Source organism: Xyrauchen texanus, chromosome 16, assembly GCF_025860055.1.
Source record: "Xyrauchen texanus isolate HMW12.3.18 chromosome 16, RBS_HiC_50CHRs, whole genome shotgun sequence".
Classification (NCBI taxonomy): Eukaryota; Metazoa; Chordata; class Actinopteri; order Cypriniformes; family Catostomidae; genus Xyrauchen; species Xyrauchen texanus.
This window is the reverse complement of record NC_068291.1, coordinates 29,776,908-29,792,833: the sequence shown is the minus strand read 5'-3', so window position 1 is coordinate 29,792,833 and position 15,926 is coordinate 29,776,908.

Sequence of the window (15,926 nt, the reverse complement as noted above, 5' to 3'; positions counted from 1 at the left end):
GTTTATAACTGTGGGAACAGTGCTTGTGTGTAGTGGTGCATACATGACAATAGGCACACGATCTACATTTTTGGGACATCCAGCCTGAACTGGGGAGGTATTTGGCACTGTTTGGACAGTATTGATATGTGGGAATGCGCACTTTAGTGTGGACATGTGAACCCTTAGTGACACAGGCAGAAAATGACTTTTCGTGATTTCTGTGTGTCGCCGTAAAAACGGCGTTTGATTGCAGGTGAGCGAGTTTTATGACTGGCCCATTGACTGCTGTATAGACATTTCCAGCCGCCTGTAAGGGGACTGGGTAATGTTTTAGATGTTTGAGAGAGAGCGGTCCGGCTTTTGCGAGACACGTACTCTCTCTTTTTCTTCCTGTTGCTGGGAAGACTTGCTCGTGCGGCTTTCTTCGGCCAGCGGAACGCGAGCGGCGTTGAGCGTCCTTTTCAGGTCTGCTCTTCGGCTGGGAGACGGGCGGCTCTGCCCTGGCTCGCTGCTGCTGCTGGGGCGGTTTCTGAGACGAGCTGGAGCGCTTGGGCAGGAAGTGATGCATAGCTTGCGAATCCTTCCGAGCCTCAGTGAAGCACTCAGTGAATTCTCTCACCGCCGGTCCGAACAGGCCGCTTGGAGTGACAGGCGCGTCAAGAAATGGTGCCTTATCCGCGTCCATCTCCGTTAGCGTTAGCCACAGATGCCGCTCAAGGACGGTCAAATTAGCCATGGCCTGGCCGATGGACTGGGCGGTGGCCTTTGTGGCTCGCAGGGCTACGTCCGTAGCGCTGCGCAGGTCCTTGAAAGCCTCGGGTTCAGGTCCAGACTCGTCCATAGTGCGGAGGAGTTTGGCCTGAAAAACTTTTAGGACCGCCATCGAATGCAGCGCTGACGCGGCTTGACCGGCGGCGGCGTATGCGCGACCGGCGAGAGCTGAGGTGGTTCTGCAGGGCTTCGAGGGGTGAGAAGCTCTGGCCTTCCATCCAGCGGTGGAGGGTGGGCATAGATGGTTGGCCACGGTCTCCTCGAGGGGCGGAGTTGCCTCGTAGCCTCTTTCTCTCGCGCCGTCCACTGAGGAGAGCGAGGAAGAAAAAAGAAGGCTTTAGGCGAGCAGAGTCGCGGGGCTTTCCACGACTTTGTGAGCTCGTCGTGGACCTCAGGGAAGAAAGGAGAGGGTCTCTGTCGGGGCCTGCTGGCGCCTGCAGGAACCACTCGTCCAGCCGGCTGCGTGGCGGGTTCTTCCGGGAAGACCAGTCGAGCCCGAGGTCTTCCACGGCTTTTGACAGGATCACGGACGATTTCGAGTCCATGCTGATGCCAGCGCTCGTGTCCGCTGATGTCGATGGCGCGGGGTCGAACGAGCCCGGCCAGTCGTCAGATGCAGCGTCAAGAGAGAGGCTGTCATCCTTTCCATCGTCGTCTCCTGATGTACCGAATGAGACGAGACCCACCGCTTTGTTGGAGGGGTGCAGGTCCGCTCTCGTGAAATGGACTGGCGGCGGGGAGATTTCTGGTAGCGGTGATGCAGGCGGGGACTGGGCCAGCGTGACGTCACCGAAGTTGGCGTGCTCTGGCAGCCTCTGTGAGCGGCGCTTTTTCTTGCGCGGCTCGAACGGAGGTGGCAGCGCGGTGGAAGCCGGCTCATTTGCAGTGAAAACGGCAAAGCGAGCGCGCAGCTCGGCGAGGCCCAAGGAGTCGCATTCGGGCATCTGCCCTGAATGAGTGCAGCTTCTGCGTGGTCCAGACCCAGGCAGCGAGTGCAGATGATGTGCCGATCTCCGTCGTGAAGAGGGCCTCTGCACGAGGCGCAGGCTGAAGGCATTTGAAACAACGCCTTGGAAAATTACTCTTTTACTTTTAAAAGCGTCGCGGGGCGAGCGCTTGCAGTAAAGGATATGCGATGCGCGCCGGATGGCGTAGCAGAAGGCTTCAAAGGCGGCTGAAGGCGCCGGCGTCCTCTTAGCAGTCCCGCTGTAAGCTTGTCAACGGCGGCAAAAGACTCCAACAATCCGGAGGATCCAGCGAAGAGAAGATCTTCGCTGAAGGACATTAAATCTAAAGGAACTCGCATGACGGGGTGCCCATTATATAGCCTGCCTATGCTAATTTCGGCAGGCTCTGAGCGCGCGAACGCGAGGCGCGCGCCCATTGGTCGGCTGCAATGCGTTTTACATAAAGACTTCAATATTTCTCAAGAAACTGAGTTTTCCCATAGCGTAAGCTACTTACGCAATAGGAGAGACCTCTCGATAGGGAATCTTTTCAGCAGGGAAGCATTTAATGATTATTTCAATGGCTTTGCAATGTAAACATCATGAAGTATGTACATACAATAATATGGTAGCCTACCATACACAGTTTTATAGGCAACACTCAATTTTATACTATATGTAACAGGGGTCCCGGCTCCATCTCTCTACCCACCAAGGGGTTCTTGGCCTGAAAATAGATGAAGACCCCTGTTATAAACATTAAAGGAATATTCCAGGTTCAATACAAGTTAAGCTCAATCGACAGCATTTGTGGCACCATGTTGATTACCACAAAAATGTATTTCGACTTCTTGGTAAGTTATTTCTTAAAAAAAAAGAAGCACAAATCGAGGTTACAGTGAGGCACTTATAATGAAAATGAATGGGAACAATGAAAGTGATTGTGGCCAGTTTTTGGAGGGTTTGAACACAGAATTGTGAAGCTTACAATTTTATAAAAGCACTTGCATTAATTCTTCTGTTAACAGTTGTTTAAATTGTTATTTTTACAGTCGTTTTATGGTTTTAGGATTTGATGACATTACATCGTCTTGGTAATGCAGTTGTAAAATTGGATATAACTTTACAAAGAAAATGTTTGTAAGTGATTTTATCACACTATCATGTTTGCACACATATCCTTTATGTCTTGTGGATATACTTTTGAAACAGTGAGTATTGTAACATTCAAAACTTTGCCCCCTTTCACTTCCATTGTAAGTGCCTCACAGTAACCCAGATTTTCAACACAATGCCACAAATGCTGTCGATTGAGCTTAACTTGCATTGAACCCGGACCATTCCTTTAACTTGTATTGAACCCGCACCATTCCTTTAACTTGTATTGAAGCCAGAATATTCCTTTAAGGGGCAGGACAGGACAGCTCCTGCAACATGGTCAGTGAAGGTCAGTTTATTGTTTAGGTCTAGGAGAACTCTGCACACACCTGGAGACAACAACGTGATTTTCACTAGAAGTTTAGAGAAACAGTGGGGGACGCTTTGGCTGGAAGGAAAAGGAGCTCAGTCTTGTCAAGGTTCCTAACAATCAGCCGATGAGTAGCCATTCTAGTCAATATATCAGTGAGGTATTTTTGTGTGTGTAGCTTTATAAACAGAGCTGGATGATTTCATAATGGAAAAAAAAAACATCTAGCATGCATATTGAAAACACAAGGCTTATCTATTATAACCATGAATGCTGATCTTCATATCTCCCAGTAAAATGTTTGTGTTTTATATTTTGTTTAAATTTACCTTTCTGTGGTGTGAGAGGTAAGTGTCTGGAGGCAGATCAATTCTTGAAACTGAGATGGTCAATAATTACTCCCAATATTGATCTCACATTTAAAAGACCAATGACAGCTTTTCAAGAGCTCAAATCATCTGCAGAATTTGGCACTCACATTAGTGTGCAAAATACTTACCCATCAGTCACTGAAAACACTAAGTCCCTTCTTTGTGAACATATTATGGAAATTATGTAGAATGATGTCTGTTTGAAGTGTATAGATAATTTTTGCATGGGGGGCGGTGGGGGGATCTTATCACATAGCTCGTTGTGCATGACAACGCGGAGACACCCAGCATGTGGAGGCTCATGCTACTCTCCATGATCCACACACAACTTACCACGTGCTCCATTGAGAGAGCGAACCACTAAATCGCAGCCACAAGGAGGTTACCCCATGTGACTCTACCCTCCCTAGCAACCAGGCCAATTTGGTTGCTTAGGAGACCTGGCTGGAGTCACTCAGCATACCCTGGATTTGAACTTGGTGGTAGACAGCATCAAAGTTAGAAGTGTTTTTAAACTGATTCATATATTGTCATATTAATATCTAAATGTAGGCAACATGCTTCTCTTTAAAGCATTATAAGGTGCGTTTGTGGAGGTGATTGCGAGGTGTAAAAGGGTCTTCACCAGTGGCGGCTGCTGGTCTTTCAAAGAGGGGAAGCTCATTTTCGGCCTACATTATAAACTTATTTACCCTATTTTTTGCACTAAATCAATCTTAGGTGTTGATCTGCCCTGCTGTTTAATTCTAATTTTTTCCTCGTAAGGAAGACTTTCAAATGGCTTCGCCAAAATCAGGTCGACAATATTAGCACCGTCTGCCATCGTGCACAGTTTCACCCGTACGACGCTAGCCTAGCCTACTGTATGAATGAATGAATGAACGAACGCTCTAAAACAAAATATATTAAACTTGGTAAAACTGAAACAAGGAATGTGGTGTATAATTGTGTGAAATGTATTATGCAAATTGACTAGCAATTTACGCCAAACAAATATAAAGAAATAGGTTGCAGCAGTTTGTCTTTCGACTACACTTGAGAAATCCACGATGGGACTGGCTGCGAAATAGCTTCAGTGACTTCTTATAGTACAGATTAAGCTGTCAATCAAAAGGAGATGCAGTCTTTCGACAGATCCTCCAATCATCACGCGAAGCCCGAGTCGGGCCAGCCCACTCCTCATTCACCCCCAGAGACGCTGAGCGTCCGTGGGCGAGACATAATCGCAGCATTTATCCAATGACCGTCTATTTTCGAGCACTGAAAAAACTGTTCAGAGCAGCCCCGTTGAAGTCAATGGACGCTTCGGCTTCAACAGGGAAATGCACTGACGCTACGGGAATGTATGAGAAGTAAATCGAGTCAGCCGACCTGCTATATGTAATGTAGCTGATTCTGAACGAACTCGTCTTCGAGATGAACGTGTTCTAACGCATTTTTAGTCAATAAATTGTTTACACAATAGTACATATTTGACCATTATTTTTTTGACATTATAGGGGAAGCTGAGCTTCCCTTGCAGTCTTAAAGAAATCCCCACTGGTCTTCACCTGAGATGCATTGCTGGTAATTGCTGTTTCTATGTTCGCAGTGAGAGACGGGGGAATAAAAAGGAGCCAGAACTCAGCGTGAGTGAGAACCCAGCTGACAAGTCGTGTGTGTTGGCCACTGCCATTCCCAGAGCATTTGCACATCTCTATGTGGAGCTTTACCGTTATGTTGTTATGCGAACGTGTTTTGTGTTAATACATTTACCTTTTAGTTGGATTCGACGTCACCTGCTTCCTCATTCCTTGAACAGGTTACAGTGTTAATGGCTAAATATTGAAAGTTATTATAAAGTGTTGCCAAACAAATCAATAAGAAAGATGAAGAAGGACCTTAAACAAAGTCTCATGTCAAATTAGAAGTGAGGTTTTAGCCATGTCCATCGCTCAGAGTATTGTGCCATTTAAACTAGACTTGCTTGTCTTTTCTATTAATTGTAGACCATGAAGATACCAAGATTGAGACAAGGGATGGAGAGAGAGGAAGTAAAATCTGTTAGTTTTGGGAAAACTGAAGAACTAAGCTAGGATATCAAACTTGTTTACTTCTGTGTCAGATTGAGGACCAGAACAATCAAAGAAGTCCATGGAGATGCACTGTGAGAATGACCCAGTTCGCTTTCAAAGTGGGTTGTGAACTCAATAAGTCTTTATTTTTTAATTTTCTCCCCCAATTTGGAATGCTCAATTCCCAATGCATTCTAAGTCCTCGTGGTGTCGTAGTGACTTGCCTCAATCTGGGTGGCAGAGAACGAATCTCAGTTGCCTCCGCATCTGAAACTATCAATCCGTGCATCTTATCACGTGGCTTGTTGAGTGCGTTACCACGGAGCGTGGAGGCCCATGATATTCTCTGCGGTATCCACGCACAACTCGCCATGTGCCGCACCGAAAACGAGAACCACACATTATAGCGACCACAAGGTTACCCCATTTGGTTGCGTAGGATACCTGGCTGGAGTCATTCAGCACGCCTGAATTCAAACTCGTGACTCCAGGGGTGGTAGTCAGCGTCAATACTCACTGAGCTACCCAGGCCTCTAATAAGTCTGAATTTTTTTAATTTTTGCACATTCGTTCTTTTGCATTAGGCTGAAATTACACATTTTCACACAATGACAGCAGTGAAGAATGTGAGAGTATAAAAAAATGATAAGGCTATTTGCCCTTTAGATTTGTATTGCCAAATGTTATATAGAGAATCATAATGCAGCACAAAACAATTTATTTTTCTTCCTGTTTCTTCCCAATTTGGAATGCCCAATTCCCAATGCGCTCTAAGTCCTCGTGGTGGAGTAGTGACTCACTTCAATCCAGGTGGTGGAGGACGAATCTCAGTTGCCTCCTCGTCTGAGAACATAAATCCACGCATCACATGGCTTGTTGAGTGCGCTACCGCGGAGACCTAAAGCACGTGAAAGCTTAATGCTATTCTCCGCAGCATCCATGCACAACTCACCACGCGCCCTGCTGAGAACCACATTATAGTGACCGCGAGGAGGTCAACCTAATGTGACTCTACCCACCCAAGCAAATGGGCCAATTGGTTGCTTAAGGAGCCTGACTGTAGTCACTCAGCACGTCCTGGATTCAAACTTGCGACTCAAGGTGTGGTAGACAGCATCTTTACTTGCTGACCAACCCAGTTCCCTTCCTTTATGTTCATTAAAAGCAAACATATTCTGTATCCACACATGGAGATGTTGAATTTGTATATTCAAAGTTGGCATTTACTGTTTTAATTATTTTTATTTATTTATTTTTTAGGCAAGTTAACCTAAAATTAGGACACACAAACCATTCCATAATTTGAATTCTAGCATAAGCTAACCATCTACTTCACAGAAGTATATAAAACATCTGCTCCAAGAATAGTCAGTCAACAAAGAAATGAATTAGAGATCCATGAGGTCAGCAGAGGCATGTGACAGCACCAACCAGAGATGTTGAACCTCGCTCTGGGGTGGAAAATGTGAGCCTGCAGACTGCTCCACAAAAAACAATGCTCCATATTGTATCTTGATGGCCGAAAGTGCCTTCCCTGACTCCACAACTCTCCGTCTCTCACTTTCAGGTGAAGTGCTGATAAGTAGGATGTTGTCATGGTGACCACATTCATAGGGTGATTGTTTTTTCTTTTCTTTTTTATTTACATAGCATAGGATAGATGAAAAATCTGAATTTCATGAATTCAGAACCTGTTTGATGGGCCTGCAGCTGTCCAGAGTGGTTCGACCTCCGTCTGATTCATAATTAGATTCTCCCCCGTCATTAGTGGCCCGCAAGGTCGACACAGGGTGCATCTCACCAGCTCGGCAATCATGGTCAATGGGGCTGAATTGCTGCTGTGCTCGCTGATTGCACAAACACTCATCAGATAAACTTGGACTGGGTGTTGAAGAAACGACGTTCCTCGTCAAGGACCAGTGTAGTGTCATCAGCTGCTTGCTGAAAAAGATTATCTCACATATCATCAGTCGTTGGGGGAAAATGAGAGAAGTAAGGACTTCGGCATTACATGAGAGAGGAGTAAAGTGTCTGAATGTCATTCATATGAAAAAGGATTGGCTGAATTGCAACTTTGGATGATGTGTCTGTTGACAGGTGTTGGGAGCACTCAACTCATCTCACGCCCAGTATTTTGACCTCTTAATGACTGTAGAGATAACATGAATTCAGCTGTTGTGTTAACACATCAAAACGCATTTAAAAAATTTTATCGTAATGCAGGCAGCTATTAAGATTTGCAATTATGTGTTCAGTGTTATATATGATAAGAAGCACTTGTGACAATTCCTTATCCTCCTGCACTCTAAAAAGATATGTGCTAATCTTAAACCTGCTATCTAAAGGGGGATTATTTGCGGTGGACGAATTTGTCAGAGTGTGTACTGCATTTGATGAAGAGAATAATTTATTTTTTTGGTATGCCGGTGATTAAAACATACTAACGATATAGTGACAACATATGCACAAATAATTTACTCTGGTTTTGTTAAACAAGTACAATTTAATAGAAGAAACATCTTTATTGATATGTATAGCACTAACAGTTGAAAAGAGCCGCCCAATACAATATTTTCACAAAACATATGTTTTGAGATCTTAAAAATTGCACTAGTATTGGGTTCAAGTCCACCTTAATTGAGTCTGAGTCAAGTCAGAGTCCAAAAGGGGCAGAGTCAGACTCAAGGCAAATGAATCCGTTCATGAATCTGAGTTAACATTGTAACCATAAACTCAACATCAATATTTAAAGCTTATTTTAACAAAGAAAACACAATTGTCAATGTAAATGTTACAAAAACACCTCTATATTTTATGATTAGTTTTCTGCTGAATAAACTTCAAAGTGGTTTCAGAATGAAAGCAAAACTGTCCTTCAACACAATACTTAATGCAATCTGTTGACATCTCAGTTATTTGTTGTTTTTTCTCAAACATAGACTAAAGAAAGTGAAAGCTGCATTAGTCATTCAAATCGAATGCAGAAAAAAAAAGAGTTATTGTTTCGAATTTCAATTAGTTTTTTATTTCTACTTCATTTTCAATTTAGTTTACTTTTATCTAAAATGATCACTATCTAAAGAAATAATATATACTGAGATTTCTTTTTTTGTCAGAAGTCTAATAAATAATAGTATGTCTTGTTCTGAAGGAATACAATACGTTTTGGTAAGAAACAAACCGAAATGTGATGTATTATTAGGTAAAATTCTACACCGACCGTTGATCTCCTGTGCGCATTCATGAGACTGATTGCTCGTGAGCTTTAGAGCTACTGGCACAAGAACAAACTCTTTAATAGGGTGTGTTGCTTTCTTTATGATTAATGACTGTTTGTGTATTGTTTGAGTCCCTGCTTTGTCCTGAGCTGTGAAGCTGCTAACTTTTCTTAAGAAAAATACTATACATTCTTTGGTTTCCCAGCATCTTCTGCACATTTGAGTTCTTCCCAACAGTGGCTAAATTATATAGACATCCAGCTTTTGACACTTAGGACTACTGATGGACAAATACACAACTATTACAAAAGGAGCAAACATTCACTGATGCTCAAGAAGGCAACATAAGAACCAAGAACCAAGGGATGCAAACTTTTGAACAGGATGATTTGTACAAATTGTGTAATGTAGTTTTTGAAGGGCAGTACTACATAAAATATATATAATCTTTTATCGCTTATATTTGCATACATTCTGAAAGAGGTGTGAAAACATATAGGCCTGAAACAAAAGGGGTAAAACTTCTGCAATATATCGTTTGTGAAAATCTGTATTATATATTTAGTTTCACTATTTAACCACATTTTAGCTTTTTTTAATTTACAAATTCCACGTAGACTATTCTATCCATATACTTTCATATTGCATGTGTAATTATGAGTAGACTTGTCATGTCAGGTACACATTTGAACACAAAATTCACAACATTGGACCCTAAAATTCAAAATGCAATTCCCAAGTTAAGCTGTAAGTTGTTTACAAGTTAAGCTCAATCAACAGCATTTGTGGCATAAAATTGATTATCACAAAAATGTGTTTTGACATCCCTCCTTTTCTTTAAAAAAAAAATACAAAATCTGGGTTACAGTGAGACACTTACAGTTTAAGGGAATAGGGGAAATGAAAGTGAATGTGGCCAATTTTTGGAGGGTTTAAACAAAGAAATGTGAAGCTTATAATTTTATAAAAGAACTTGCATTAATTCTTCTGTTAAAACTCATGTAAATTGTAATTTTTAAAGTCGTTTTACGGTTTGTTGACGTTACATCATCATGGTAAAGATGTTATCAAATAGAATAGAAATTTATTTAAAAAAGGTTAGTAAGCGATTTTATCACACTAAAAAGTTACCACTCATATAGTTTATGTTTTGAAACAGTGAGTATTTTACCATAAAAAATTGGCCACATTCACTTCCATTTTAAGTGCCTCACTGTAACCCAGATCTGTGGGATGAGTCAAAGTTTATTTTTGTGGCAAATCAACATTATGCCACAAATGCTGTCGATTGAGCTTAACTTTGAACCAGGAATATTACTTTAAGTGCTTGTACTATGTAAAAAGTGCAGTGTAACTGTCTGAATGTGACACTTGTCTGATTTACCTCTGTGCTCGTGGGAAAAATTAACATTCAGAATACACCCCTCTTACATTTTCACATGTCGTACGAAGACATCGATCGGCTTCTTTCAGCTCGTTGTTGAAAATGCATTTTTGCATTATTTTGGGCATTTATGCTGACTAACAGGATGAAGTGGAGCACATGACGTCATTACCATGGTAACAGACACATTTCAGCTGATTTGCTGAAGAATAGAATGAATGTTTCATCAAATCAATGTGTGACACAACCAAATGGATTTTCTTCTCTGCAAACAATACCAGAGAATATAGCGAGAAGGATAAAGAGGAGATTTAATTTAAGAAGAAAAAAATCAGTGACCCTACCCTACCTGCTCGTCGTGGTGACGAGGTTTATAGTATATTAGTGTCACTGAATGGCTGGATGTCTGAGTGGTGTTTGAAGAATAAAATAGAATTTATAGACAATTGGAGGAGTTTTTGGGGTAGACCTGACCTGCTAAAGAGAGACGGACTCCATCCCTCCAGGGAAGGTGCCACTCTCCTATTTAGTAATTTGGCTCATAGTCTTAATAATGATAGTATTAGACTAACTGGGGCCCAGGTCAGGAAGCAGACAAACTGATTAATCCGAACGTCTGCTAGCTGCCTTGAGAGGTCACACAGGTCACATAAACTACAACACATAGAGACTGTATCACCTAGATATCTCATAGAGACTGTGTCTGTACCTCGAACTACCAAACACAATACCCTCACTAAATCATTTAGAAAAAAGTTGATTAAGGACAAATCAAAACAAATAAAAAATACACATCATATAAAAATAGGGCTACTAAACATTAAATCTCTTTCTACCAAAGCACTAATTGTTAATTAAATGATTACAGATCATATGCACTCTGTTTGACTGAAACCTGGCTTAAACCAGATGAATATATTAGTTAGGTTATTGTTATAAACATGAGCCTCTTCTGAAGGGTCGAGGAGGAGGTGTTGCTACAATTTACAGTGAAGTTTTTGGTGTTACTCAGAGAACAGCATATAAATTTAAGTATTTTGACACCGTCAGATATAAATAAAAAAATCTCTGTCGTCTTTTGTCCTTGCTATAATATATAGATCACCCGGGCCTTATTCTGATTTCCTTGGTGAATTTGCTATTTTTTTTATCAGATCTTGTAGTTACTGTAGATAGAGCTTTAATTGTTGATGATTTCAACATTCACATAGATAATGAAAATGATACATTGGGATTAGCATTTATCGATATTCTCAACTCTCTTGGAGTCAGACAAAATGTAACAGGACCAACTCATTGCCATAATCATATGCTAGATTTAATTCTGTCATATGGAGTTGATGTTGATAATATAGAAATTCTGCAGCAGAGCGATGACATCTCAGATCATTACCTCATCTCTTGTATGCTGCAATCAGCTAATGTTACTCAATCTACACCACTCTATCGTTCAGGTAGAACTATTCTTTCGACCACTAAAGATAGCTTCACAAATAATCTTCCAGATCTATCTCATACACTCAATAAACCCCAAAGCCCAGAAGAACTTGATGAAATAACAAAAAAATATAAACGCAATCTTCTCTAGCACTCTTGATATTGTCGCCCCACTTCGATTAAAGAAAATTTAAGAAATAAGCCCTGCACCATGGTAGAATGATCACACTCATGCTCTCAAGAGAGTAGCTCGGAAAATGGAGCGCATGTGGAAAAATACAAAATTAGAAGTATTTTGTGGTGCATGGAAGGATAGTGTCTGTAGCTACAGACAGGTACTAAAAGCTGCCAGGTCAGCATATTTTAGTAAACTCGTGGAAAATAACCACAACAATCCTAGCTGTTTATTCAGTGTGGCTAAATTGGTTAGGAATAAAGCCTCAACAGAACCAGATATTACAGCACAAGAGTAATGACTTCATGAATTTCTTTACAGATAAAATTTAAATAATCAGAAATAAAATTGGAATTATGCAATCATCTGTCATAGCACCTCAGAAAACCGTGTCTAATAATTTTCCTCACGTGCAACTTCAATCCTTCTCTGTAATAGGTCATGAAGAGCTAACAAAAATTATCGAAACATCAAAAGCCACAACATGTTTGTTTGTTCATCCTATACCAACTAGGCTCTTAAAAGAAGTATCTCCTGTAATTTCAGAACCTCTTCTTAATATTATTAACTCCTCGCTATGCTTAAGACATGTCCCAAGAAACTTTAAAATGGCAGTTATCAAACCGCTTATTAAGAAGCCACAACTTGATCCTGGAGAACTGGCTAATTATAGACCGATTTCAAATCTCCCGTTTATGTCAAAAATAACAGAAAAGGTAGTATCCTCCCAAATATGTTCATTTCTACAGAGAAATAGTATACGAAGAATTTCAGTCAGGACTTTGCATCATCATAGTACAGAGACTACACTTATCAGATTAACAAATGACTTGCTCTTATCAACTGATCGTGGCTGCATTTCTCTTCTAGTGCTTTTAGATCTTAGTGCTGCATTCGACAAGATAGATCACAACATTCTCTTGAATAGGCTAGAGAATTATGTTGGCATTTGTGGAGTTGCATTAGCATGGTTTAGGTCATATTTAGCAGACCGCTACCACTTTGTCTATGTACAGTAAATGAGGAATTGTCAAACCAAACAAAAGTAAAATATGGAGTGCCACAGGGATCAGTTTTAGGGCCTCTGCTTTTCTCCATGTATATGCTTCCCCTGGGAGATATTATCAGGAATCGTGGAATAAGTTTCCACTGCAATGCCGATGATACACAACTTTAAATTTCTTCAAAACCTGATGAGAGTGTATCAATGAAATAAAAGATTGGATGGCCAGAAATTTCCTTCTACTCAATTCTGACAAAACAGAGGCACTAATTATTGGACCAAAAACCTCTAAAAATAAGCCACTGCAATAATTTGACTCTCGATGGATGTACTGTTACATCATATTCAACAGCGAAGAACTTACGCGTTATATTTGATACCAATCTGTCCTTTGAAAATCAAATTACCAATGTTTGTAGAACAGCATTCTTCCACCTAAGAAATATTGCTAAATTAAGGCACATTATGTGTTCGTTGTGCCCAGCCACCTCAGTAATTGATGTAATACAGCAGTCTCCGCAGTAACATTCAAGCATATTTGTTGACTGAGTGTGCCACTCTGCAGGTGTGTTTGCTCAACACAGTGAAACAAACTCTTGCTATGTCTATGACATCAGCGAGTGCTATAACTGCTTTCAGACAGAGCGTCCATTTATTTCTGTTTCGTTATTTTATATGTTTATTCATTTAGTTTGGCATGGACTCGGCTGGACTCTGAAAAACATCCAGAGTCCCAAAGGCTCAGGTCCAAGTCAAGTCAGAGTAAAAATGCATCCGAGTCTGTGACAAGTCCAAGTCCATTAAAATTGGACTTGTGACTTGGACTCGAGTCCGAACTGGAGTACTCCAACTCTATATTGCACATCATTGAAAACAATTTTCGTTGAGCCGTATCCATCTACAGAGCCATATAGTTGCATTGGCCGAGGTTGTGCCTCCACCTGTGTATTTGACGCTGCTAAACCAGACACCTCCGATGCATCCCTAGATTTTAAAATCATATGAACCGCAGAACAAATGCGTAAAAACAAGTATAATTGAGAACCAACTGATATACTCCAAGTCTAGATAAATGTTTTAATGTAAAGAGGATCTTGAAGATATTGATTATTATGACTGATAAACATCCCCCATTTGTAACCTAACACCTCCCTCTCAAATAATTTGCTCTCAAAGCCCCTAGCATCCTTTGAACGCCCCATAGGGGTACCACCCCATTGAGAACTCCAGCACTAGAGTCTGTTCTCAATTCATTTTCAAAAGTTTGAACAAAACATTCAAATCTTTGATTTACAAATTGTTCAATCATCTTTTCTCTTCACACATTCACAATTTTGTCCCATAATTGATATACAGCAAAGTGAACAAAAACTCTTGTTTTTGTATCCACTCACATATTTTTACTCTCATTTGATCTCACAGCAATGGGCATCACAGTAAACACATTCTGCTGGTTTGAGCCTTACCTCACAGGTAGAACCTTCAAGGTGTCTTGGAGGGGAGCTGTGTCCAAGTCTCACCAATTAACCACTGGGTTACCTCAGGGTTCAGTGCTTGGGCCCCTCTTCATCTCCATTTACATAACATCATTCAGATCTGTCATTAAGGCACATGGATTTACCAATCATTGCTATGCCAATGACAAGCAACTCTACCTCTAATTCCAGCCTGACTATCCTATGAATGCTGCCTCATCCTCAAACTCAACCCAGCAAAGACCGAACTTCTCATTTTTACAGCTAGCCCAGCAGTTCATCATACGTTTTCCATTCAACTTGACACATCAACAATTACACCAACTAGGATAGTCAGAAATCTCGGATTTATGTTTGACAATCAGTTGAACTTCACAGACCACATTGCAAGAACAATGTAAAACATTAGGAAGATCTTCCTATCTGAGCATGCTACACAAATCCTTGGCCAAGCCCTTGTTGTATCTAGACTAGACTACTCCAACTAGACTACTTTCTGACAGGACTTCCTGCATGCACAGTCAAACCTCTGCAACTGATCCAGAAAACAGTGGCATGGTTGGTTTTTTAACAAGCCCAAGAGTGCACGTCATGTCTCTTTTCATCAAAATGCACTGGTTGCCAATGGTAGTTCGCATCAAATTCAATGCATTGATGCTTGCCTACAGAACAACCCCTGGCTACGCACCTCCCTATCTACACTCACTACTTCAAGTCTATGTGCCCTCCAGAAGCTTAAGATCAGTGGGTGAGCAGCGCCTCAATGTACCACCTCACAGAGACACAAAATCACTTTTCTGGTCCTTCAGTTCATCCTTTGCACCTGTCTCAAACCCACTAATCCTCTTCTTCTCAACTAAAAATAAATACATTCTAAATTCATTCTTGTTCACCATTGTCTCTCACATTCCTCTCTACTTGTGCTTTTCTATGCATTCTGCAACTTTGTATAACAGCACTTCTCTTATTACCGTGAATTGCTTTTACTCCTCAATTGTAAGTTGCTTTGGATAAAAGTGTCTGCTAAATGAATAAAAGTAAATCGTAAATGAAAATCAGCCATCTCTGTCCTGTGTTGTTGTGCTTGAGTATGTCAGGGACGGGGTTTTTTTTGGCTCAGTTCTGCTGACAATTTTATTCTCAAACTCTAGCTAAATAAACACACATGCACACAAATATAGGGTGAATTTACCTCAATTCAGCCTTACAGAGGACATCACCTCCACCAGCAGAGGGAGATGTTGCTCCTATGATCATGACAGACTGCTCAAAATCCACCCTGCACCCATGCGTGGAATGCTTCTAGACTCTTAACAAGAACAAATACTTAAAACTCAGAAGCCCTCACACATGTCCCATATTCTTATCATGCACAATTCAAACCATTGTATTAATCTTCAATATGAACTATGCAGAGTATTTAAGGGCCACGTTTCATACCCAAAACGTTGTTTTCTCCTCAATGGCATTCATGAGTCACTTGAACATGAGAAGGCTACTGATGCATACTGCACAAAAATGCTTATGCGCTTGGACATTTAATATTTTTTATTTTATAGAATTTAACTAATTTAGCCCATATGTTCATCAAAGCTGGTGCACAACATGTCTATTCAGCCCTTAAAATCAATAGAAGATAAG